General features: G+C 39.3%; 1 protein-coding gene across 6 annotated transcripts in view; it reads right to left on the reverse strand.

Moving 5' to 3' along the window:
* The window catches only part of dicer1 (dicer 1, ribonuclease type III), a 419,383-nt gene that overhangs the window by 225,886 nt on the left and 168,579 nt on the right, over window positions 1-24,918 (reverse strand). The window lies entirely within an intron of this gene.

Consider the following 24,918-nt stretch of genomic DNA (forward strand, 5'->3'; position numbering starts at 1 on the left):
GGGTTTAGCACATGGCACCAAGAGACTTTTTTGTACATCGTGGGCTGTTACATATGCCTCCAAATTTTCGTAGCTCTAGCTGCTTCTTACAACTGGGAATGCTTCATTAAGAAGGAATTTTTTCCTTTGCAAACTGTGCATGCCACGGCAACAGCGTGCGACGAAATAAAAAGCTTTCAATAACTTTTCATCTTCAACATCTTAAGATGAAACACACCAACTTTGAAGATGATCAGATAAACTCTGTGGGAGGAGTTCGTTAAAATATGACCCCTAAAAAAGGCCACAAAAAATGGCAACAAATCCCAACGAAAATCAAAATGGTGGACTTCCTGTTTGGTTTAGCATATGGCTCCAAGAGACTTTTTTGTACATCCTGAGCTCTTATGTTTGCCTGCAAATTATCATAGCTCTAGGTGAAACGTACAACCGGGAATGCTTTGTTAAAGAGGAGTTTTTTAGCTCAAAATGTGATGCCCGGCCCCTGGGGGACTTCCTGTTGGGTTTAGCACTTGACACCAGGAGCCTTTTTTGAACATCGTGGGCTGTTACATATGTCTACAAATTTTCGTAGCTCTAGCTGCTTCGTACAACTGGGAATGCTTCTTTAAGAAGATTTTTTTTCCCTTTGCAAACAGTGCATGCCACGACTACAGCGTGCGACGAAATAAAAAGCTTTCAATAACTTTTCATCTTCAACATCTTAAGATGAAACACACCAACTTTGAAGATGATCGGATAAACTCTGTAGGAGGAGTTCGTTAAAATATGACCCCTATGAAATGGCCAAACAAATGGCAACATGTTCCAAAGTAAATCAAAATGGCGGACTTCCTGTTAGGTTTAGCACATGATTCAAAAAGACTTTTTTGTACCTTGAGGGCTGTTACATATGTCTTCAAATTTTGGTAACTCTAGGTGAAACGTACAGCCGGGAATGCTTCATTAAATAAGAATTTTCAAACGCAAAATTTGATACCCCACCTCTGGCGGACTCCCTGTTAGGTTTAGCATATGGCACCAACAGGCTTTTTTGTAGGTCATAGTCTGTTACATATGTGTACCAATTTTCGTAGCTCTATCTTAAACTTACAACCGGCAATGCTTCGTTAAGTAAGAATTTTGAAACTCTAAATTTGATGCCCCGCCCCCATCATATCGTATGTCAAAAACTTTAGATTTTTTACCATGGTGTTGTCCCAGGTGTTGAGATGGTACATCCCAAGTTTGAACTCAATCGGGTTAACCATGTAGGAGAAGCGGGCAAAAGTATGACCCCTGTAAATGTGCAAAAATAGGCCAAAATTGGACATTCAAATGATCATACCTCACTTCCTGTCTATTTTAGGGCACACCTATCAAAGAGGTTTTTGTTCATCTGGATGTGCTACAGGTGCCACACAATTTTCGTAGCCGTAGGACAATCGTAGCGGGACAGGGATCCGTTAAACCTATGTAGGTGGCGCTACAGAGCCATTTTTCTGTTATCATGTATGGCGACTTTAAAATATCAAATTTTTCGCCAGGCCTGATGTACGTGTAAAGTTTGGTGAGTTTTCGTTCACGTTTAGTTTCTCAAAAATGCGATTGTTTGCGGAGAATAATAATAATAATAATAATAAGAAGAATTCCTACAAAAACAATAGGGCCTCGCAGCGGCACCGCTGCCGGTGCCGCCGCTGCTCGGGCCCTAACTAGAGCTGCGAGCAGCTATAAAGGACCCTCGCAACCCGGGCCACGTTGGGGTACTTGCACGTCGGGGTACTGGCAAGTTGGGGTACTGTCAAATAGGACAAGGACCATCTAAAATGTTTTTGACAAGCCTTGTGTGTGCAAAGTTTAATCAAAACGCAAAATATGGTGTGCAATTCCCAAAATAAATTCAAAATGGCGGACTTCCTTTTAGGTTTAGCATACAGCTACAGATACTTTTTGTAGGTCTTAGACTAATAGGTATGCCTCTGAGTTTTCACAAATCTCGGTCAAGTCAAGTCATCTTTAGTTATTTCGCGCTTGAATCATCCAATCGGAAATGCTCCATAAAAATGTATAGAGGGCGCGATTTATTGCAAATTGCACAAGAAATCTCTAAAAATTCATGTTCATGACAAGTCTGATGTGTGTGCAAAGTTTCATGAGTTTTCACACATGTATAGACCAAAAAAATAAGCAGCACTTTACTTGGCAAACAATGCATCGCTATGGCAACAGCATGTGACAAAATAAAAAACTTTCGATAACTTTGCATCTTAAACATCTTAAGATGAAACACACCAAGTTTGAAGACGGTCGGATGAATTTTGTACGAGGAGTTCGTGAAAATATGACCCCTAAGAAAGGCCACAAAAAATGGCTACAAATGCCAACGTAAATCAAAATGGCGGACTTCCTGTTTGGTTTAGCAGATGGTTCCATGAGACTTTTTTTGTACATCGTGGGCTCTTATGTATGCCTCCAAATTATCATTGCGCTAGGTGAAACGTACAACCGGGAATGCTTCGTTAAAGAGGAGTTTTTTTAGCTCAAAATGTGATGCCCGGCCCCTGCGGGACTTCCTGTTGGGTTTAGCACATGGCACCAAGAGACTTTTTTTGTACATCCTGGGCTGTTACATATGTCTACAATTTTTCGTTGCTCTTGCTGCTTCGTACAACTGGGAATGCTTCATTAAGAAGGATTTTTTTCCTTTGCAAACAGTGCATGCCACGACAACAGCGTGCGACGAAATAAAAAACTTTCAATAACTTTTCATCTTCAACATCTTAAGATGAATCACACCAAGTTTGAAGATAATCGGATAAACTCTGTAGGAGGAGTTTGTTAAAATATGACCCCTATGAAATGGCCAAAAAAAATGGCAACACATTCCAAAGTAAATCAAAATGGCGGACGTCCTGTTAGGTTTAGCATATGGTTCAAAAAGAGTTTTTTGTACCTCGAGGGCTGTTATATACCTCTACAAATTTTGGTAACTCTAGGTGAAAAGTACAGTCGGGTATGCTTTGTTAAAGAGGAGTTTTTTTTAGCTCAAAATGTGATGCCCGGCCCCTGGGGGACTTCCTGTTGGGTTTAGCACAGGGCACCAAGAGACTTTTTTTGTACATCTTGGGCTGTTACATATGTCTACAAATTTTCGTAGCTCTTGCTGCTTCGTACAAATGGGAATGCTTCTTTAAGTATATTTTTTTTCCTTTGCAAACAGTACATGCCATGACAACAGCGTGCGACGAAATACAAAGCTTTCAATAACTTTTCATTTTCAACATCTTAAGATGAATCACACCAAGTTTGAAGATGATCGGATAAACACTGTAGGAGGAGTTCGTTAAAATAAGACCCCAATGAAATGGCCAAACAAATGGCAACACATTCCAAAATAAATCAAAATGGTGGACTTCCTGTGAGGTTTAGCATATGGTTCAAAAAGAGTTTTTTGTAGGTCATAGCCTGTTACATATGTGTACCAATTTTCGTAGCTCTAGATTAAACGTACAACCGGCAATGCTTCGTGAAGTAAGAATTTTTAAACTCTAAATCTGATGCGTCGCCGCCGTCATATAGTATATCAAAAACTTTAGATTTTTTACAATGATGTTGTCCCAGGTGTTGAGATGGTCCATCCCAAGTTTGAAGTCAATCGGGTTAACCATGTAGGAGAAGCGGGCAAAAGTATGACCCCTGTAAATGTGCAAAACTGGGCCAAAATTGGACATTCAGATGATCATACCTTACTGTCTATTTTAGGGTACACACATCAAAGAGGTTTTTGTTCATCTGGATGTGCTACGGGTGCCACACAATTTTCGTCGCCATAGGACAATCGTAGCGGGACAGGGATCCGTTTAACTTATGTAGGTGGCGCTATGGAGCCATTTTTCTGTTATCATGTATGGCGACTTTAAAATATCAAATTTTTCGCCAGGCCTGATGTGCGTGTAAAGTTTGGTGAGTTTTCGTTCACGTTTAGCGTCTCAAAAATGCGATTGTTTGCGGAGAATAATAATAAGAAGAATAACTAGAGCTGCGAGCAGCTATAAAGGGCCCTCGCGACCTGGGCCACGTTGGGGTACTTGCACGTCGGGGTACTGACATGTTGGGGTACTGTTTCATAGGAAACCGTCTAAATTGTAAATGTTTTTGCCATGCTTTGTGCTTGCAAAGTTTCATGGAAAGGCCAAAAATGATGCACAATTAACAAAATAAAATCAAAATGGTTTGGCACATGGCTATAGAATATTTTTTGTAGGTATTAGACTGATAGGTGTGCCTCCAAATATTCACACATCTAGCTGAATCATATAATCGGAAATACTTCATAAAAAATGTCTAGAGGGCGCTATTGAGCCATTTATTACAAATTGCACAACAAATCTCTAAAATATTCATGTTCTTGAGAGGTCTGATCTGTGTGCAAAGTTTTGAGTTTTCGCTCGTTTAGAAAAAAAAAAAAAAAAGCATTTTACTTGGCAAATAATGCATCGCTACGGCAACGGCTTGCGACAAAATAAAAAAAACTTTCGATAACTTTGCATCTTAAACATCTTAAGATGAAACACACCAAGTTGGAAGACAGTCGGATAAATTTCGTAGGAGTTCGTTAAAATGTGACCCCTAAAAAAGGCGGAAATCAAAATGCCGGACTTCCTGTTTGGTTTAGCAGATGGTTCCAAGAGACTTTTTTGTACATCGTGGGCTCTTATGTATGCCTCTAAATTATCATAGCGCTAGGTGAAACGTACAACCGGGAATGCTTCGTTAAAGAGGAGTTTTTTACCTCAAAATGTGATGACCGGCCCCTACGGGACTTCCTGTTGGGTTTAGCACATGGCACCAAGAGACTTTTTTTGTACATCGTGGGCTGTTAAATTCGTCTCCAAATTTTCGTAGCTCTAGCTGCTTCGTACAACTGGAAATGCTTCATTAAGAGGGAATTTTTTCCTTCGCAATCTGTGCATGCCACGGCAACAGCGTGCGACGAAATAAAAAGCTTTCAATAACTTTTCATCTTCAACATTTTAAGATGAATCACACCAAGTTTGGAGATGATTGGATAAACTCTGTAGGAGGAGTTCGTTAAAATAAGACCCCTATGAAATGGCCCAAAAAATGGCAACACGTTCCAAAGTAAATCAAAATGGCGGACTTCCTGTTCGGTTTAGCATATGGTTCAAAAAGAGTTTTTTGTACCTTGATGGCTGTTACATATGTCTTCAAATGATGGTAACTCTAGGTGAAATGTACAGCCGGGAATGCTTCATTAAATAAGAAATTTGAAACACAAAATTTGATGCCTCGCCTCTGGCGGACTTCCTGTTAGGTTTAGCATATGGCACCAACAGGCTTTTTTGTAGATCATAGTCTGTTACATATGTGTACCAATTTTCGTGGCTCTCAATTAAACGTACCACCGGCAATGCTTAGTTAAGTAAGAATTTTGAAACTGTAAATTTGATGCCCCGCCACCGTCATATAGTATGTCAAAAACTTTAGATTTTTTTACCATGATGTTGTCCCAGGTGTTGAGATGGTACAGCCCAAGTTTGAAGTCAATCGGGTTAACCGTGTAGGAGAAGCGGGCAAAAGTATGACCCCTGTAAATGTGCAAAAATGGGCCAAAATTGGACATTCAAATACTCATACCTCACTTCCTGTCTATTTTAGGGTACACATATCAAAGAGGTTTTTGTTCATCTGGATGTGCTACAGGTGCCACACAATTTTCGTAGCCATAGGACAATCGTAGCGGGACAGGGATCCGTTAAACCTATGTAGGTGGCGCTACAGAGCCATTTTTCTGTTATCATGTATGGCGACTTTAAAATATCAAATTTTTCGCCAGGCCCGATCTGCGTGTAAAGTTTGGTGAGTTTTCGTTCACGTTTAGCGTCTCAAAAATGCGATTGTTTGCGGAGAATAATAATAATAAGAATAATAATAATAATAATAATAATAATAAGAATTCCTACAAAAACAATAGGGCCTCGCAGCGGCACCGCCGCCGCCGCTGCTCGGGCCCTAATAAAGGGCCCTCGCAGGTGAGTTTTCGTTCATGTTTAGTGCCTCAAAAATGTGGTTGTTTGCGGAAAAGAATAATAACAAAGAAAAAGAAGAAGAAGAAGAAGAAGAAGAATAACTAGAGCTGCGAGCAGCTATAAAGGGCCCTCGCAGCCCGGGCCACGTTGGGGTCCTTGCACGTTGGGGTACTTGCACGTTAGGGTACTGGCACGTTGGGGTACTGGCATATTGGAAGCAAAATTTCTTTGAAAATGGCACAATAAACGTTTACATGTAGAATATTTTTTTTGCCAGTGTGTGTCAAGCTCAACAGGTTTTGGTGATTATTAAGACCTGCAAAAATCAGCGTCCTTTTTATTTTTAGGCAATGAGTTGCCCTGATTGGTATTTTTTGTAAAAGTCTATATACACATCATCGCTTGTTGTACTCATTGCACAATGTTACTTTTATTGTCCAAAGGGGCAATCAAAAATGAATAAAACAAAATGGAAACGTACATACGTTTGGATCGGTGTGAAGCCAGTGAACAATTTGAGTGGTGGAAACTAAAAGAATATTCATAAATGACTTAGTTATCACACTTAGAATGAGTTTACATTTTTTGTACAAAATACCGTATGTTTTTTTTTTTTTTATGCCTCAGGGGCTAGGTGGCGCTGTATTTATAACTGAATGTTGTCATAGAGATACCTTCAGGCCTTGATTATAAGCATACATGTCAAGTGTGGGATTTTTTTTGGAGCATGTACCGTGGAGTTATTAAGCATATCCTTCATTCACGGTATTGCTTTTAATGTCCATAGAGGCTATCAAAAATAAATAAAAAAATATATATGTTTGGATAAGTCTGATGCCAGTGAACATTTTGAGTGGTGGAAACTAAAAGAATATTCATAAATGACTTAGTTATCACACTTAGAATGAGTTTACATTTTTTGTACAAAATACCGTATGTGGGTTATTTTTTTTTTTATGCCTCAAGGGCTAGGTGGCGCTGCATATATAACTGAATGTTGTCATAGAGATAACTTCAGGCCTTGACGATAAACATACATGTCAAGTTTGGGATTTTTTGGAGCATGTACCGGGGAGTTATCAAGCATATCCTTTTTCATTGCGAAACACAAATTTTGATGCCCCGCCCTCATCATATAGTATTTCGAAAAGTCAAAATTTTTCCCCCTGTCGTTGGCTCAGGTCTTGACATGGTCCAGGTCAAGTCTTAACTCAGTCGGATGAAACGTGGAGAAGAAGTGGGCAAAAGTATGCCCCCTGTAAATGTGCAAAAATCATCAAAAATGGGACATTCAAAAATTCGTAGCTCACTTCCTGTTCATTTTAGCATATGGGTCCAAGAGACTTTTATGTAGGTCTTGGGCTCCCTCATACACCTAAAAATATTCGTCGTTCTTGCTTAAACGTACAACCGGGGCTGCTTCGTTAAAAACTTCTCGGGGGCGCTATTGAGTCATTTTTGTAAAAATAGCACAATCAACAATAAAATATTGCTCATTTTACCAGGCCAGATGTGTGTGCCAAGTTTCATGAGTTTCTGTGCATGTTTAGACCCTCAAAACTGGCGTTGTTTTCTTGGCGAACAGCGCTTAGCCACACCCACAGCAATTCGCGAAAACTCACAAACTTCGTGTTGTGACATCATGAAGGCCGAATCCCTCCTCTGAGCAAATATGAGGTAGGTCCAGTTAACGTGTTTGGAGAAAAACGAAGAAAATTCGTAAGAAAAAAAATTGCCACTAGGTGGCGCTATCAGTTAGATGAAATGTAAGTTAGTAGATGTCTTTAGAGCTGGACTCTCATCAAATGTGTGAAATTTTGAGAAGATAGGATCATCTCGGTCAAGTTAATGCAGCTTTTATTGTCACGAAAAATCTTCAGATTTTGCGTCACCGTAGCGGCCACGCCCTTTGGCGAAAAGTTACAATATTCGGTGTGGGGCATCATCAACATCTTAAGGCTTTTCTGACCAATTTTCAACTGGATCCCTTCAACGAGCTCAGCACAGTAGCTAAAAACGTAAAGTATGACATTTATTGTAACCACTAGGTGGCGCTATATGTATGACTGAATTTTGTCATATAGATGTTTTCAGGCCGTGACTATTACGTTGCCTGAGAAGTTTGAGATTTTTTGGAGCTTGTACATGGGAGTTATTCAGCATTTGCTCTTTCTGGAAAAATGAAATTTTAAAGGCAATATTTGATGCCCCGCCCCCGTCATATAGTATTTCGAAAAGGCAAGACTTTTTGCCCAACTGTTCTCTTAGGTCTTGAGATGATAAATGCCAAGTTTGAAGTCAATGGGATGAAAAATGTTTGCAGAGGGGGAAAAAGCATGACCACAGTGAATGTGCCAAAATAGGCCAAAATTGGACATAAAAAAATTCATAGCTCATTTCCTGTACATTTTAGCTACATGGTCCCAATAGACTTTTTTGTGCGTCTCGGGGTGCTACACGTGCCTGCCAATTTTCGTTGCTCTAGCCCAAACGTGCCAGGCTTGGTTTTTATTTTTCTACGCTAGGGGGCGCTATAGAGTCGCGTTGTTATGACGACTTCATAATATCAAATTTTTCGCCGGGCCTGAGGAGTGTGCAAAGTTTGGTGAGTTTTCGTGAATGTTTAGGTACTCAAAAATGCGATCGTTTACGGAGAAGAAGAATAATAATAATAACTAGAGCTGCGAGCAGCTATAAAGGGCCCTCGCAGCCCGGGCCACGTTGGGGTCCTTGCACGTTGGGGTACTTGCACGTTGGGGTACTGGCACATTGGGGTACTGGCATATTGGAAGCAAAATTTCTTTGAAAATGGCATAATAAACGTTTACATGTAGAATATTTTTTTGCCAGTGTGTGTATCAAGCTCAACGGGTTTTGGTGATTGTTAAGACCTGCAAAAATCAGCGTCCTTTATTTTTAGGCAATGAGTTGCCCTGATTGGTATTTTTTTGTAAAAGTGTATATACACATCATCGCTCGTTGTACTCATTGCACAATGTTACTTTTATTGTCCAAAGGGGCAATCAAAAATGAATAAAACAAAATGGAAACGTACATACGTTTGGATCGGTGTGAAGCCAGTGAACAATTTGAGTGGTGGAAACTAAAAGAATATTCATAAATGACTTAGTTATCACACTTAGAATGAGTGTACATTTTTTGTACAAAATACCGTATGTGGGGTATTTTTTATTTTTTTTTATATAAGCCTCAAGGGCTAGGTGGCACTGTATTTATAACTGAATGTTGTCATAGAGATACCTTCAGGCCTTGATTATAAGCATACATGTCAAGTGTGGGATTTTTTTTGGAGCATGTACCGTGGAGTTATTAAGCATATCCTTCATTCACGATATTGCTTTTAATGTCCATAGAGGCTATCAAAAATAAATAAAAATATATATATGTTTGGATAAGTCTGATGCCAGTGAACATTTTGAGTGGTGGAAACTAAAAGAATATTCATAAATGACTTCGTTATCACACTTAGAATGAGTTTACATTTTTTGTACAAAATACCGTATGTGGGGTATTTTTTTTTCATGCCTCAAGGGCTAGGTGGCGCTGCATATATAACTGAATGTTGTCATAGAGATAACTTCAGGCCTTGACGATAAACATACATGTCAAGTTTGGGATTTTTTGGAGCATGTACCGGGGAGTTATCAAGCATATCCTTTTTCATTGTGAAACACAAATTTTGATGCCCCGCCCTCATCATATAGTATTTCGAAAAGTCAAAATTTTTCCCCCTGTCGTTGGCTCAGGTCTTGACATGGTCCAGGCCAAGTCTTAACTCAGTCGGATGAAACGTGTAGGAGAAGTGGGCAAAAGTCTGCCCCCTGTGAATGTGCAAAAATCGTCAAAAATGGGACATTCAAAAATTCGTAGCTCACTTCCTGTTCATTTTAGCATATGGGTACAAGAGACTTTTTTTGTAGGTCTTGGGCTCCCTCATACACCTAAAAATATTCGGCGTTCTTGCTTAAACGTACAACCGGGGCTGCTTCGTTAAAAATTTCGAGGGGGCGCTATTGAGTCATTTTTGTAAAAATAGCACAATCAACAATAAAATATTGCTCATTTTACCAGGCCAGATGTGTGTGCCAAGTTTCAGGAGTTTCTGTGCATGTTTAGACCCTCAAAACTGGCGTTGTTTTCTTGGCGAACAGCGCTAAGCCACGCCTACAGCAATTCGCGAAAACTCACAAACTTCGTGTTGTGACATCATGAAGGCCGAAACCCTCCTCTGAGCTTATATGAGGTAGGTCCAGTTAACGTGTTTGGAGAAAAACGTAGAAGAAAATTCGTAAGAAAAAAAATTGCCACTAGGTGGCGCTATCAGTTAGATGAAATGTAAGTTAGTAGATGTCTTTAGAGCTGGACTCTCATCAAATGTGTGAAATTTTGAGAAGATAGGATCATCTCGGTCAAGTTAATGCAGCTTTTATTGTCACGAAAAATCTTCAGACTTTGCGTCACCGTAGCGGCCACGCCCTTTGGCGAAAAGTTACAATATTCGGTGTGGGGCATGATCAACATCTTAAGGCTTTTCTGACCAATTTTCAACTGGATCCCTTCAACGAGCTCAGCACAGTAGCTAAAAACGTAAAGTATGACATTTATTGTAACCACTAGGTGGCGCTATATGTATGACTGAATTTTGTCATATAGATGTTTTCAGGCCGTGACTATTACGTTGCCTGAGAAGTTTGAGATTTTTTGGAGCTTGTACATGGGAGTTATTCAGCATTTGCTCTTTCTGGAAAAATGAAATTTTAAAGGCAATATTTGATGCCCCGCCCCCGTCATATAGTATTTCGAAAAGGCAAGACTTTTTGCCCAACTGTTCTCTTAGGTCTTGAGATGATAAATGCCAAGTTTGAAGTCAATGGGATGAAAAATGTTTGCATAGGGGGAAAAAGTATGACCACAGTGAATGTGCCAAAATAGGCCAAAGTTGGACATTAAAAAATTCATAGCTCACTTCCTGTACATTTTAGCTACATGGTCCCAATAGACGTTTTTGTGCGTCTCGGGGTGCTACACGTGCCTGTCAATTTTCGTTGCTCTAGCTCAAACGTGCCGGGCTTGGTTTTTATTTTTCTATGCTAGGGGGCGCTATAGAGTCGCGTTGTTATAACGACTTCATAATATCAAATTTTTCGCCGGACCTGAGGAGTGTGCAAAGTTCGGTGAGTTTTCGTGAATATTTAGGTACCCAAAATCGCGATTGTTTGCGGAGAATAAAGAAGAAGAAGAATAATAACTAGAGCTGCGAGCAGCTATAAAGGGCCCTCGCAGCCCGGGCCACGTTGGGGTCCTTGCACGTTGGGGTACTGGCATATTGGAAGCAAAATTTCTTTGAAAATGGCATAATAAACGTTTACATGTAGAATATTTTTTTTTTGCCAGTGTGTGTCAAGCTCAACGGGTTTTGGTGGTTGTTAAGACCTGCAAAAATCAGCGTCCTTTTTTATTTTTAGGCAATGAGTTGCCCTGATTGGTATTTTTTGTAAAAGTGTATATACACATCATCGCTCGTTGTACTCATTGCACAATGTTACTTTTATTGTCCAAAGGGGCAATGAAAAATGAATAAAACAAAATGGAAACGTACATACGTTTGGATCGGTGTGAAGCCAGTGAACAATTTGAGTGGTGGAAACTAAAAGAATATTCATAAATGACTTAGTTATCACACTTAGAATGAGTGTACATTTTTTGTACAAAACACCGTATGTGGTTTTTTATATATATATATATATATATATATATATATATATATATATATATATATATATATATATATATATATATATATATATAAATGCCTCAAGGGCTAGGTGGCGCTGTATTTATAACTGAATGTTGTCATAGAGATACCTTCAGGCCTTGATTATAAGCATACATGTCAAGTGTGGGATTTTTTTTGGAGCATGTACCGTGGAGTTATTAAGCATATCCTTCATTCACGATATTGCTTTTAATGTCCATAAAGGCTATCAAAAATAAATAAAAAAATATATATGTTTGGATAAGTCTGATGCCAGTGAACATTTTGAGTGGTGGAAACTAAAAGAATATTCATAAATGACTTAGTTATCACACTTAGAATGAGTTTACATTTTTTGTACAAAATACCGTATGTGGGGTATTTTTTTTTTATGCCTCAAGGGCTAGGTGGCGCTGCATATATAACTGAATGTTGTCATAGAGATAACTTCAGGCCTTGACGATAAACATACATGTCAAGTTTGGGATTTTTTGGAGCATGTACCGGGGAGTTATCAAGCATATCCTTTTTCATTGCGAAACACAAATTTTGATGCCCCGCCCTCATCATATAGTATTTTGAAAAGTCAAAATTTTTCCCCCTGTCGTTGGCTCAGGTCTTGACATGGTCCAGGCCAAGTCTTAACTCAGTCGGATGAAACGTGTAGGAGAAGTGGGCAAAAGTCTGCCCCCTGTGAATGTGCAAAAATCGTCAAAAATGGGACATTCAAAAATTCGTAGCTCACTTCCTGTTCATTTTAGCATATGGGTACAAGAGACTTTTTTGTAGGTCTTGGGCTCCCTCATACACCTAAAAATATTCGTCGTTCTTGCTTAAACGTACAACTGGGGCTGTTTCGTTAAAGATTTCTAGGGGGCGCTATTGAGTCATTTTTGTAAAAATAGCACAATCAACAATAAAATATTGCTCATTTTGCCAGGCCAGCTGTGTGTGCCAAGTTTCGTGTGTTTCTGTGCCAGTTTAGGCCCTCAAAATTGGCGTTGTTTTCTTGGCGAACAGCGCTTAGCCACGCCCACAGCGACTCGCGAAAACTCACAAACTTCGTGTTGTGACAGCATGAAGGCCGAATCCCTCATCTGAGCAAATATGAGGTAGGTCCAGTTAACATAGTTGGAGAAAAACATTGAAGAAAAATCGTAAGAAAAAAAATTGCCAGTAGGTGGCGCTATCAGTAAGATGAAATATAAGTTTGTAGATGTCTTTAGGGCTGGACTCTCATCAATTGTGTACAATTTTGAGAAGATAGCATCATCTCGGTCAAGTTAATGCAGCTTTTGTTGTCACGAGAAATCTTCAGACTTTGCGGCACCGTAGCGGCCACGCCCTTTGGCGAAAAGTTACAATATTCGGTGTGGGGCATGATCAACATCTTAAGGCTTTTCTGACCAATTTTCAACTGGATCCCTTCAACGAGCTCAGCACAGTAGCTAAAAACGTAAAGTATGACAATTATTGTTACCACTAGGTGGCGCCACATGGATAACTGAATTTTATCATATAGATGTTTTCAGGCCGTGACTATTAAGTTGCCTGATAAGTTTGAGATTTTTTGGAGCTTGAACATGGGAGTTATTAAGCATTTGCTCTTTCTGGACAAATGAAATTTTAAAGGCAATATTTGATGCCCCGCCCCCGTCATATAGTATTTCGAAAAGGCAAGATTTTTTCCCCAGTTGTTCTCTCAGGTCTTGAGATGATAAATGCCAAGTTTGAAGTCAATTGGATGAAAAATGTTTGCAAAGGGGGAAAAAGCATGACCACAGTGAATGTGCCAAAATAGGCCAAAATTGGACATTAAAAAATTCATAGCTCACTTCCTGTACATTTTAGCTACATGGTCCCAATAGACTTTTTTGTGCGTCTCGGGGTGCTACACGTGCCTGCCAATTTTCGTTGCTCTAGCTCAAACATGCCGGGCTTGGTTTTTATTTTTCTATGCTAGGGGGCGCTATAGAGTCGCGTTGTTATGACGACTTCATAATATCAAATTTTTCGCCGGGCCTGAGGAGTGTGCAAAGTTTGGTGAGTTTTCGTAAATGTTTAGGTACCCAAAATCGTGATCGTTTACGGAGAAGAAGAAGAAGAAGAATAATAACTAGAGCTGCGAGCAGCTATAAAGGGCCCTCGCAGCCCGGGCCACGTTGGGGTACTTGCACGTTGGGGAACTTGCACATTGGGGTACTGGCACATTGGAAGCAGAATTTCTTTGAAAATGGCATGATAAACATGTGGACTTTTTTTTTTTTTTTTGCCAGGTGTGATGAGTGTGTCAAGCTCAATGGGTTTTGGTGATTGTTAAGATCTGCAAAAATCAGCGTCTTTTTTTTATTTTTAGGCAATGAGTTGCTCTGATTGGTATTTTTCGTAAAAGTATATATACACACATCATCGCTCGTACTCATTGCACAATGTTGCTTTTATTGTCCATAGAGGCGATATAAAACTAAATAAAAAATACGTATGTTTGGATCGGTCTGATACCAGTGAACATATTGAGTGGTGGAAAGTAAAAGAATATTCATAAATGACTTAGTTATCACACTTACAATGAGTTTACAATTTTTGCAAAAATACCGTAAGTGAGGCATTTTTTTTTATGCCTCAAGGACTAGGTGGCGCTGTATTTATAACTGAATTTTGTCATAGAGAGACCTTCAGGCCTTGACTCTAAATATACATTTCAAATATGGGATTTTTTGGAGCATGTACCTGGGAGTTATTAAGCATAGCCTTCATTCACGATATTGCTTTTAATGTCCATAGAGGCTATCAAAAATACATAAAACTAAATAACAAAAATATGTATGTTTGGTTAGGTCTGATGCCAGTGAATATTTTGAGTGGTGGAAGGTAAAAGAATATTCCTAAATGACTTAGTTATCACACTTAGAATGAGTTTACATTTTTTGTACAAAATACCGTAAGTGGGGTATTTTTTTTCATGCCTCAAGGGCTAGGTGGCGCTGCATATATAACTGAATGTTGTCATAGAGATACCTTCAGGCCTTGACGATAAACATACATGTCAAGTTTGGGATTTTTTGGAGCATGTATCGGGGAGTTATTAAGCATATCCTTTTTCAGTGCGAAACACAAATTTTGATGCCCCGCCCTCATCATATAGTATTTCCAAAAGTCAAGATTTTTCCGTCTGTTGTTGGCTCAGGTCTTGGCATGGTCCAGGTCAAGTCATAAGTCAGTCGGATAAAACGTGTAGGAGAAGTGGGCAAAAGTATGCCCTCTGAAAATGTGCAAAAATCGTAAAAAATGGGACATTCAAAAATTCGTAGCTCACTTCCTGTTCATTTTAGCATATGGGTCCAAGAGACTTTTTTGTAGGTCTTTGGCTCCCTCATACACGTAAAAATTTTCGTAGATCTTGCTTAAACGTACAATCGGGGCTGCTTCGTTAAAAATTTCTAGGGGGCGCTATTGAGTCATTTTTGTAAAAATAGCACAATCAACAATAAAATATTGTTCATTTTACCAGGCCAGATGTGTGTGCCAAGTTTCATGAGTTTCTGCGCATGTTTAGACCCTCAAAACTGGCGTTGTTTTCTTGGCGAACAGTGCTTAGCCACGCCCACAGCGATTCGCGAAAACTCACAAACTTCGTGTTGTGACATCATGAAGGCCGAAACCCTCATCTGAGCAAATATGAGGTTGGTCCAGTTAACGTGTTTGGAGAAAAAATGTACAAGAAAATTTGTAAGAAAAAAAATTGCCACTAGGTGGCGCTATCAGTAAGATGAAATATAAGTTCGTAGATGTCTTTAGGGCTGGACTCTCATCAAATGTGTGAAATTTTGAGAAGATAGGATCATCTCGGTCAAGTTCATGCAGCTTTTATTGTCACGAAAAATCTTCAGACTTTGCGGCACCGTAGCGGCCACGCCCTTTGGCAAAAAGTTACTATATTCGGTGTTGGGCATGATCAACATCTTAAGGCTTTTCTGACCAACTTTCAACTGGATCCCTTCAACGAGCTCAGCGCAGTAGCTAAAAACGTAAAGTATGACATTTATTGTCACCACTAGGTGGCGCTATATGTATAACTGAATTTTATCATATAGATGTTTTCAGGCCGTGACTATTACGTTGCCTGAGAAGTTTGAGATTTTTTGGAGCTTGAACATGGGAGTTATTAAGCATTTTGTCTTTCTGGACAAATGAAATTTTAAAGGCAATATTTGATGCCCCGCCCCCGTCATATAGTATTTCGAAAAGGCAAGATTTTTTGCCCAGTTGTTGTCTCGGGTCTTGAGATGATACATGGCAAGTTTGAAGTCAACTGGATGAAAAATGTTTGCAAAGGGGGAAAAAGCATGACCACAGTGAATGTGCCAAAATGGGCCAAATATGGACATTCAAAAATTCATAGCTCAATTCCTGTACATTTTAGGAAATGGCTTCCACTGACTTTTTTGTGCGTCTCGGGGTGCTACACGTGCCTGCCAATTTTCGTAGCTCTAGGTCAAATGGGCCGGGATTGGTTTTTATTTTTCTATGCTAGGGGGCGCTATAGAGTCGCATTGTTATGACAACTACATAATATCAATTTTTTCTCCGGGCCCGAAGAGATTGCAAAGTTTGGTGAGTTTTCGTAAATGTTTAGGTCCTCAAAAATGCGATCGTTTGCGGAGAATAAAGAAGAAGAAGAAGAAGAAGCGGAAGAATAATAATAATTCTTACAAAAACAAGAAGGACCTCGCAGCGGTTGCTGCTCGGGCCCTAATAATAATAATAATAATAATAATAATTTTTACAAAAACAATAGGGACCTCGCAGCGGTCGCTGCTCGGGCCCTAATAATATAACTATATATAAAAATATATTCTTAAAAACAAAAAATCTCGCTTAGGTCACTATTTACTGGTGTATTGTTATGTTGAATCCCCCACAGATTTCCTTCACACTCACTTCCCCCCTCGTTTTTTCACTATTATACTTATCTACTTGTTACCTCTCTCTTTATATAAATTATATAAATTGCCTAATTACTCTTTTGCTATCCTATAATATGTTAATATTAATAAGCAGCTCATACAGATGTATACATAGGAGTGAGTCTCCGTTGTTTGTATGCAGAAATTAGTTCTGGTCTCCTGGAATGTGTGTGGCGCTCGCTCCCAGGCAAAAAGAATACAAATTTGAGACCATCTCTCAAAATGTAAGGGAGATATTTGTCTCCTACAAGAAACCCACCTACAAAAATCAGAAGAAAAATTATTTATTGATAGAAATTTTAGAGAGCCGATATATTATTATTCAGGTAACTATATTTAATAAAGTATATACAATTGGTAATTTATATGCCCCAAATAATGATGACCCGGATTCTTTCCACAAATTTTTCTCTCGGTTACTCGGTTTAGCAGCAAATTCTACTATTATTATTGGAGGTGATTTTAATACGGTCTTAAACCCATTAATAGATCGTTCTAATAATACGATATATACAAGGCGATTAGAGGTGGGAATCTTGGGGCACCTCACGATTCGATTGCGATTACGATTCAGAGGCTACGATTCGATTATAAAACGATTATTGATTTCCCCCCAGGCAGCAGAAAAAAAACAATGTATTTTGGTGCTTTTAATGTTTCGTACATTAGTTACAAAAATAGTACAAAAGTCCTCTCAGGCCTAAATAAACTACTATTTCAGTATCAAGTTAACAGTTCAAAACAGTAAATAAAATACTCAAGTCCTCATTCTGTAACAACAGCTTTTAAGTATATTCAGTCTTCAACAGAATAAAACATAGCATTGAGCAAAAATATATTATTTTTATCCACTCAAAAGTGCACTGAGATATAAATGAAAGACAATGTGAACTACTACTTCAATACAAATGCCTAAAAAAAAAAAAAAGTGCTTTCCTGCTTTTTAAGTTGTGTAAAGATGAACATGTAAACATTAAAGTTTCTCAGAGGTACAAAAAAAAAAACCTCAAGTGCTTTTCTGCTTTTTAACTTGTGTAAACATGAACGTGTAAACATTAAAGGGATCGTTCGGCTTTTTTAACATGAATCTCAATTTGATCCTCACCTCCCGTGTGTGCGATCAGCACTGACTTCTTTCTGACAGCGTTCGGTGACACGCGTTCATGTTCGACGTTGGACGAGAGGAAAATAGTCCAGCAAGCTGGCTGGGGTCTCGGAAATGAAGCCTTTTTCTTCTAAAAACTATTTGTTTTCAAAAGCGTGATACATTTCCACCACAATACTCTTTTCTGAATAAAGTCAGACGCCATTACCGCCAGCCACTACTTTTCTGTTCGTTCGTTCGTATCACTGCGCGGCGCCCTGTAGAACGCTAACCGACGCACTGCAGCCAGCTAGCTGATACTTCCGCCTGAAGTTGTTTGCCTTTTCGGAGCAGGTCTGATCTGACGAAGAGGTGGGTTGGTCAGCTCAGCCATGCTTGTTGTTGTTTTGAATGTCGAGGCGTGAGTTGTGGATGTGTACTCTCGGTCCGTCCCATTAAGCGTCCCGAAGACCGCGCGCGCTACTGCGTTTCAGTTCCGCGTACTTTCCGCTCCGGTCCACTTTTAGTTTCGGTTCCCTTGGCATATTTATATAATCGGAATTTGGACTTTTGTGAATCGTTCTCGATTGTTCCACGGCCGAATCGTGAATAATCTAAGAATCGGAAATTTTGCACACCTCTAAAGGCGATTGCGATCCGCGAAAGTAATAGATGAATATATGGAGGATTTTGGCCTCAGCGACGGCTGGACACTTCAAAACCCAACTAAGAAGGAATTTACTTTCTTCTCTGGGGTGCACCGATGATTCTCAAGAATTGATTTTTTTCCTTACAAATTATTCTATTGTTGATAAAACTGCTATAAAAATACATTCTATAATTATAAGTGATCATGCACTAGTCTCCTTCACTCTACAAATTGACTATACCTTTAAACCACCCCCGATATGGCGTTTTAACATCTCACTACTGAAAGACGTAGAGTTTGATAAAATTATAAGAAGGGAATGGGCAGATTTTTTGGGAAATAAATGACTCTCCAAATATATCTCCATCTCTTCTCTGGGAAGCAGGGAAAGCGGTAATTAGAAGAAAAATTCTATCATATTCAACTTACAAAAAGAAACAGGATCAAAAATTAGAAAAATACTTGGAAGATAAAATTAAACAACTAATGGATGAATATGCAACAAATCCAAATAATCAAATATGGACGGAATTACAAAATATAAAAATACAGTTAGATAACATGTTATCTAAAAAGACAGAGTTTATAATACAACAGTTGAAATATAATAATTTTGAACATAATAAATCAGGTAAATTTCTGGCAAATCAACTTCAACGGAATCGGGAAAAATCTCTTATAACGGCTATTAAAGTTACTGGTAATGGTACAGGTAATAGTGAATGCACACAATCACCAGATGAAATTAACCATATTTTCTAAAACTATTATCATAATCTATACTCAGAAATTAATAGACCTAACCCTGAACATATTGAGGTATTCCTTAATTGCTTAAATATACCTCAGTTATCTACTGAACATAAAGATACTCTAGATGCCCCGCTTACTATAGATGAGTTGTAAAGTGCTTTAGACAGTATGCCTAATGGCAGAGCACCTGGTCCAGACGGTTATCCGGCTATATTTTTTTAAACACTTCTGGTTAATGTTGCCTCCATTATTTTTAAGAGTAGTAACTGAAATTAAAACTAAGGGTGATATACGTCAACATATGAATATAGCAGCAATTAAACTTTTATTAAATCCAGAAAAAGACCCCACCCTCCCATCAAGTTACCGACCGATATCACTAATTAACTCATTCACTGCCTTTGACAAGTATACTTGTCAATTGTATTTTTTAGAGCGGTGCTAAATGGGGGGCGAATCTGAGCATGCTCCACTGTAAATATCAAACTTGGAAACAACTTTACTGATGCCCAACCACCGGTAGATGACATCATTGCCCCATTTTATAGGAAATAAACACAGTTTCAGAGTCCATGGGAGAAATGGCTGTATTTTGGCAAACCTACATTTTTCTGCTGTCAATTATAAAAGAACGGGACGGGACAAAAAGTAGGGAGTCTATTCTGTTATTTGGTAGATTCGGTTTATATATAATTATTGAATACGTGAGTATTGGAAATGTAAAAAATGTCTATAATGACTGGCAGTGAATGAGTTAATACCGATATTAAAATTGTCGCCAAGGCCTTGGCATCTAGACTAGAGACAGTAATCTCCACAATTATTCACAGCGATCAAAAAGGTTTTATTAAAGGTCGTCATTCTACTAATAATATTAGGAGGCTCTTTAACTTGATTAGTATGTCACAGCGGTATGACAAAAAGGCAGTTATTTCGCTGGATGCAGAAAAAGCCTTCGATAAAGTTAACTGGTCCTTCCTCTTTGCTGTCTTAAATAAATTTGGCTTCGGGGAGTCATTCATTCAATGGGTCTCAGTATTATATGATTCTCCTAAAGCTACAGTTACTACTAATGGGATTACATCACAGAGTTTTACTCTACAAAGAGGTACAAGACAAGGGTGCCCAATGTCTCCTTTATTATTTGCAATATTGAGCCGCTTGCACTAGCTATACGTCAGGATAGACGGATCCAAGGAATCCACTCCGGGACAATAGAACATAAAATCAATCTATATGCCGATGATATATTACTCTATTTAGAAGAACCTGCTATCTCGTTAGGGGAAGCATTTAACTTAATAACTAAATTCTCTCACTTATCAGATTACTCTATTAACTGGACAAAATCAACATTATTACCTATTAAAGAAAATTCATGGAAACCCACAAGTCAGGATCTACACTACTCCTTTCCTACAGGTAATTTAAAATACTTAGGTGTTAAAATTTCACCTAAATTAACTGAATTAACTTCTTTCAATTTTTTACCATTATTGGATAGCATCCGTAGTGACCTGGAGCGCTGGAATAATCTTCCTATCTCTTTAATAGGACGGATTGCTACTATAAAAATGAAAGTTTTACCAAAGATAAATTAGTTATTTTCAATGATTCCATTTAAACCTCAGTCCAACTGGCTCCAATCGCTGGACTCTATCACAAAATTCTATTGGAATAAAAAAAAAAAAAAAAAGCAAAAATTAAGTCTATCTACTCTTCAGGAAAGTAAATCTAAAGGAGGGTTAGAGGCACCAAACTTTATGTACTACTATATAGCTAATCAACTACAATATCTTGTGCTATGGACACAACCCAACAGAGACACTAACTGTTGGTTGGAATTGGAGCAGAAGGATTGTAATAACCTTAGACTCTTAGATTCACTCTTTATTACAAAATCGATAAAACGACATAATTGTTTTAAAAACCCAATGATAGCCGCCACCCTGACTGCCTGGTGGAAGGCATTAGAAATGACAAACTCCCAATTGGCGCCCTGTGGGCTTTCTCCCATTTGACATAACCCCGACTTTCAACTCAATCATCAGTTGTTCCATTTAAGCTTATGGGAGCAGAAAGGAATTACACACCTTCATCATATTTTCTCAGATAATAAGTTTATATCGCATATAAACTTGGTCCAAAAATATGAAATAAAAAACGGAAATTTCTTACATTATCTGCAAGTTAAAAATATGGTCAAGAAACAAATCTCAACACTTCAGGATACGCTCCAACTGCCTGTCTTAGCTAAAGATATTACAAAGCTTTCTCCAACAACAACAAAAAAACTATCAAAAATATATAAGCTACTTTTATATACAGACAAAATGTATTTACCGGCTTTAAAATGGGAAAAAGACTTGTCTATAGTTCCGGGCACAGACTTTTGGACCAAAATCTGTGAAAATGTATTTAAAATGACAAAACATACAAATTTGCAACTTATCCAATATAAGATACTTCAGAGAACATATATTACGCAATATATGATGAAAAAAATGGGACTCTCTGACTCCGACATTTGTCTCCAGTGCTCACAAAACACTGCCGATACTTATCTTCATGCTTTATGGTCATGTACTCCAGTGCTATATTTCTGGACTAAAGTCTTGGAAAAGCCCTCTGATACATTAAACTGTAGGCTTCCTTTATCTCCAAGATTGTGTTTCCTAGGTGACTTAACAATAACTGATCTACCATGTAAACAATCTCAATCTACACATAGCCCTTACTATTGCAAAAAAAACAATCCTTGTCAATTGGAAAAATAAACAATCTCTAAATATCGACCACTGGTTAAACCTACTAATAAATTATATCTTAATTGAAAAAATTTCTGCTTTAAATAAAAATCAAGTATCAAGATTTAAACAAATATGGTCTAGGTACATAGAATATTTTAATCTTAATTTGGCAACTTAATTCTGCCTAAATTCTGCCTGTTAACGAGAGCCACCACATCGTTATAACTTCTGTATTTGCTGCTTCTGTATTTGGTATTTTGTAACTGATTGTTTTTATTTTTATATAGTCAGGAACCTAGTTGCTGCCAGTGGGCTCGAGTACGCCACACTAAATGACACTATACTCACTAACTCCTTAAGATTTATTTCTAGTGGGCACTAAGCATCAACACTTGGTGTTACTGCATGCTAGTTAGTCAATTTTCTTGACGCTGTCCCCCGTGGCCGGGCGGGGGTGGGGTGAGTGGGGGTGGGGGGTAGGGTTGCTGGTCGCTCCTCTTACTCACTTCACTAGTTTTGCACTATACACTTTGTAAATATACACATAGGGCACACAACACATTTCTTGGTGGGGTGGGGAAGGGTGGAAACACCGTCTTCACCCTTCAACTCCCCTCCAATTTTAATGCACTTCACGTCCAGGGGGAGGAGTGAGTTGGGGTGGGGAGCCATCAGGGGGGATAGAATGCAGTGCCTGGCAGCGCTGTGTTCCCCCATCTGTGTCCCTGCCCCACCACTTTGTCCCTCTATTTCCTTTTTTAATGCACCACACATATACATATTCATTTTTTTTGGGATGCGGGTGGATAGGAGTAGGGGAATTTTTTTTTCCCTCTGCTCCATCTCACCTGCTCCCTTGGTGGCCGGGGGGTGGCGGAGCCTGGGTCGTAGTGGGTGCCGGGTTTGGGTGGGGTGCGGGGGGGGGCGTGGGCTGGGGACCGGTGGGGCGTGGGGGCCCGCCGGGCCTCGTTCTGCGGCCTTGGGCTCGGGGGTGTGGGCCGGGGCGGGGGCGTTCCGGGCGTCTGGGTTGGCTCGCCGACCGGTGTCTGCCCGGGTGGCGTGGGGGTGGCCGCGGCCCGGGGGATTCCGGGGGAACGGTGCTCGCTTTGCTGGACCGCGGTTGACGGCTTCTTTCTTTGGTGGCGGTCCTTATACATGCCAGATCCATCACACCAGCATCTACTGAAACTCAAACAGAATTCGCCTCTCCCTCCCACTGCTCGTTGAATCAGTAGGTGCTGGTGTCTGTGGATCTCACTTTGCTTTATCTATCCTTCCCTCCTTCCTCTCTTTAGTTTTTCCTCTGGTCATTTGAGATCTCAATTTATTGGAAGTTTGAGGTTTTTGGGGTTGGCGTAAGAATCTGGTTTTGTAACCACGCAGGAGGTGTTTGGTTGGTGCTGGATTTCACTTTGATGGACTGGATGTACTGGTTTCTATGGATCTCACTCTGCCTCATCGATCCTTCCCTCCTTCCTCTCTTTAGTTTTTCCTCTGGTCTCTTGAGATCTCATTTATTTGTTGGAATTTAGAGGCTTCTGGGGTTGGCGTAAGACTTTGATTTTGTAACCATGGGGAAGGCAGGAAGTGTTTGGTCGGTGCTGGATTTCACTTTGATTTATCTTTCTTTTCTTTTTATCTTTTCTGACCTTTTCTGTGGTCTCCTGACCATTTGAACCTCACGACTCTGGCGAGACTCTGAAGGACCTGGTTAAGCTGAAGGGTAATGGGATTTTTATGAGGTTTTAGGTGAATTAATGAGTATAAATTTATACGTATTTACACGCACAAGCACCCCCACACACGCACGCAAACCCACCCCCACAAACGCACGAACACAAACGCACACATACATTTTTCCCTTTAATATTATTGTTGATGTGGTTTGATGAGGAAATCAGTTATTTTTATTTATTTATTTATTTTTTATAATTAATTGGCTTCGAGAAGGGGCCTGGGTGTTTAAAAGGTGGCCATCCTCTTTCACTCAGTCATTGTAAGCCAGAACATCCTACGGAGAAGAACGCTTGAAGAACCTCACTACATCCATCGACTATGCCATACTTATTAATAAAGAGTCATCTAGGAGGCATCCAGTGATCAGGTGGCAGGTGTAGGTCTAATTTCTTAGCGTTACTTCCCAGTCCGGGCAGGCATATTCTTCTGATGAATAGCACAGGGGCTACGAAGGAGGTTATTGCAGGACTCAACTATGGATTTGGTATTGCTGATGTGGTTCTTATAGGAGAGTGTGAGATCCAGGATGACTCAGAGATTGGGACTAGAGATTGAGTAGTTTACGTGAGCAACAAACTTTTCAGTAGTGTGTTTTTGAGTGCTTCAGTAGCGTACATGAGTAGGAAAAAAAGTCCACTAGTGTATGTGTGAAAGGTTACCCAGAATTACGCCCCCGGCAGCATTAATTAAAAATAAAAAAAATAAAAAAATAATTCTCATACTTGGATTATTAAATTTATGCACCAATGTTACAATGTGACTCAGAGTTTAGTTCATTCACTCCCAGCCATTTTAACTGAAGCAACCCCCTTCGGTCCCGGCTGTTTTACTGGATTTTGACAGATTTTGCAAGGACTACAGAATATTGTGTTCTATTGCTAATAAAAACATGGAACTACCAAAAGAAAGATTAGAGTCTCTTTTTTCATCAGGAAAGAAAGTATATTTGTATCTGTTTCCGTTTTGCAGCAATTAGCATTAGAATATAGCTAAGTTTCATAATTATTCACGAACCTGTTGAAAACACTGGGGAAAATAGCTTGTTGCAACATGGCCCTGGTTGATTTCTTCTACTCTGCTGCCACCTTTTTTAATAACTACCATTCACTTAAGCGACCTCTTCAGGTCAGAAGCTGCATCAAAGCCTTCTGTATGTTCTAACGTAAAAAA

The sequence above is a fragment of the Festucalex cinctus genome, chromosome 12 (genome assembly GCF_051991245.1).
Source record: "Festucalex cinctus isolate MCC-2025b chromosome 12, RoL_Fcin_1.0, whole genome shotgun sequence".
NCBI lineage: Eukaryota > Metazoa > Chordata > Actinopteri > Syngnathiformes > Syngnathidae > Festucalex > Festucalex cinctus.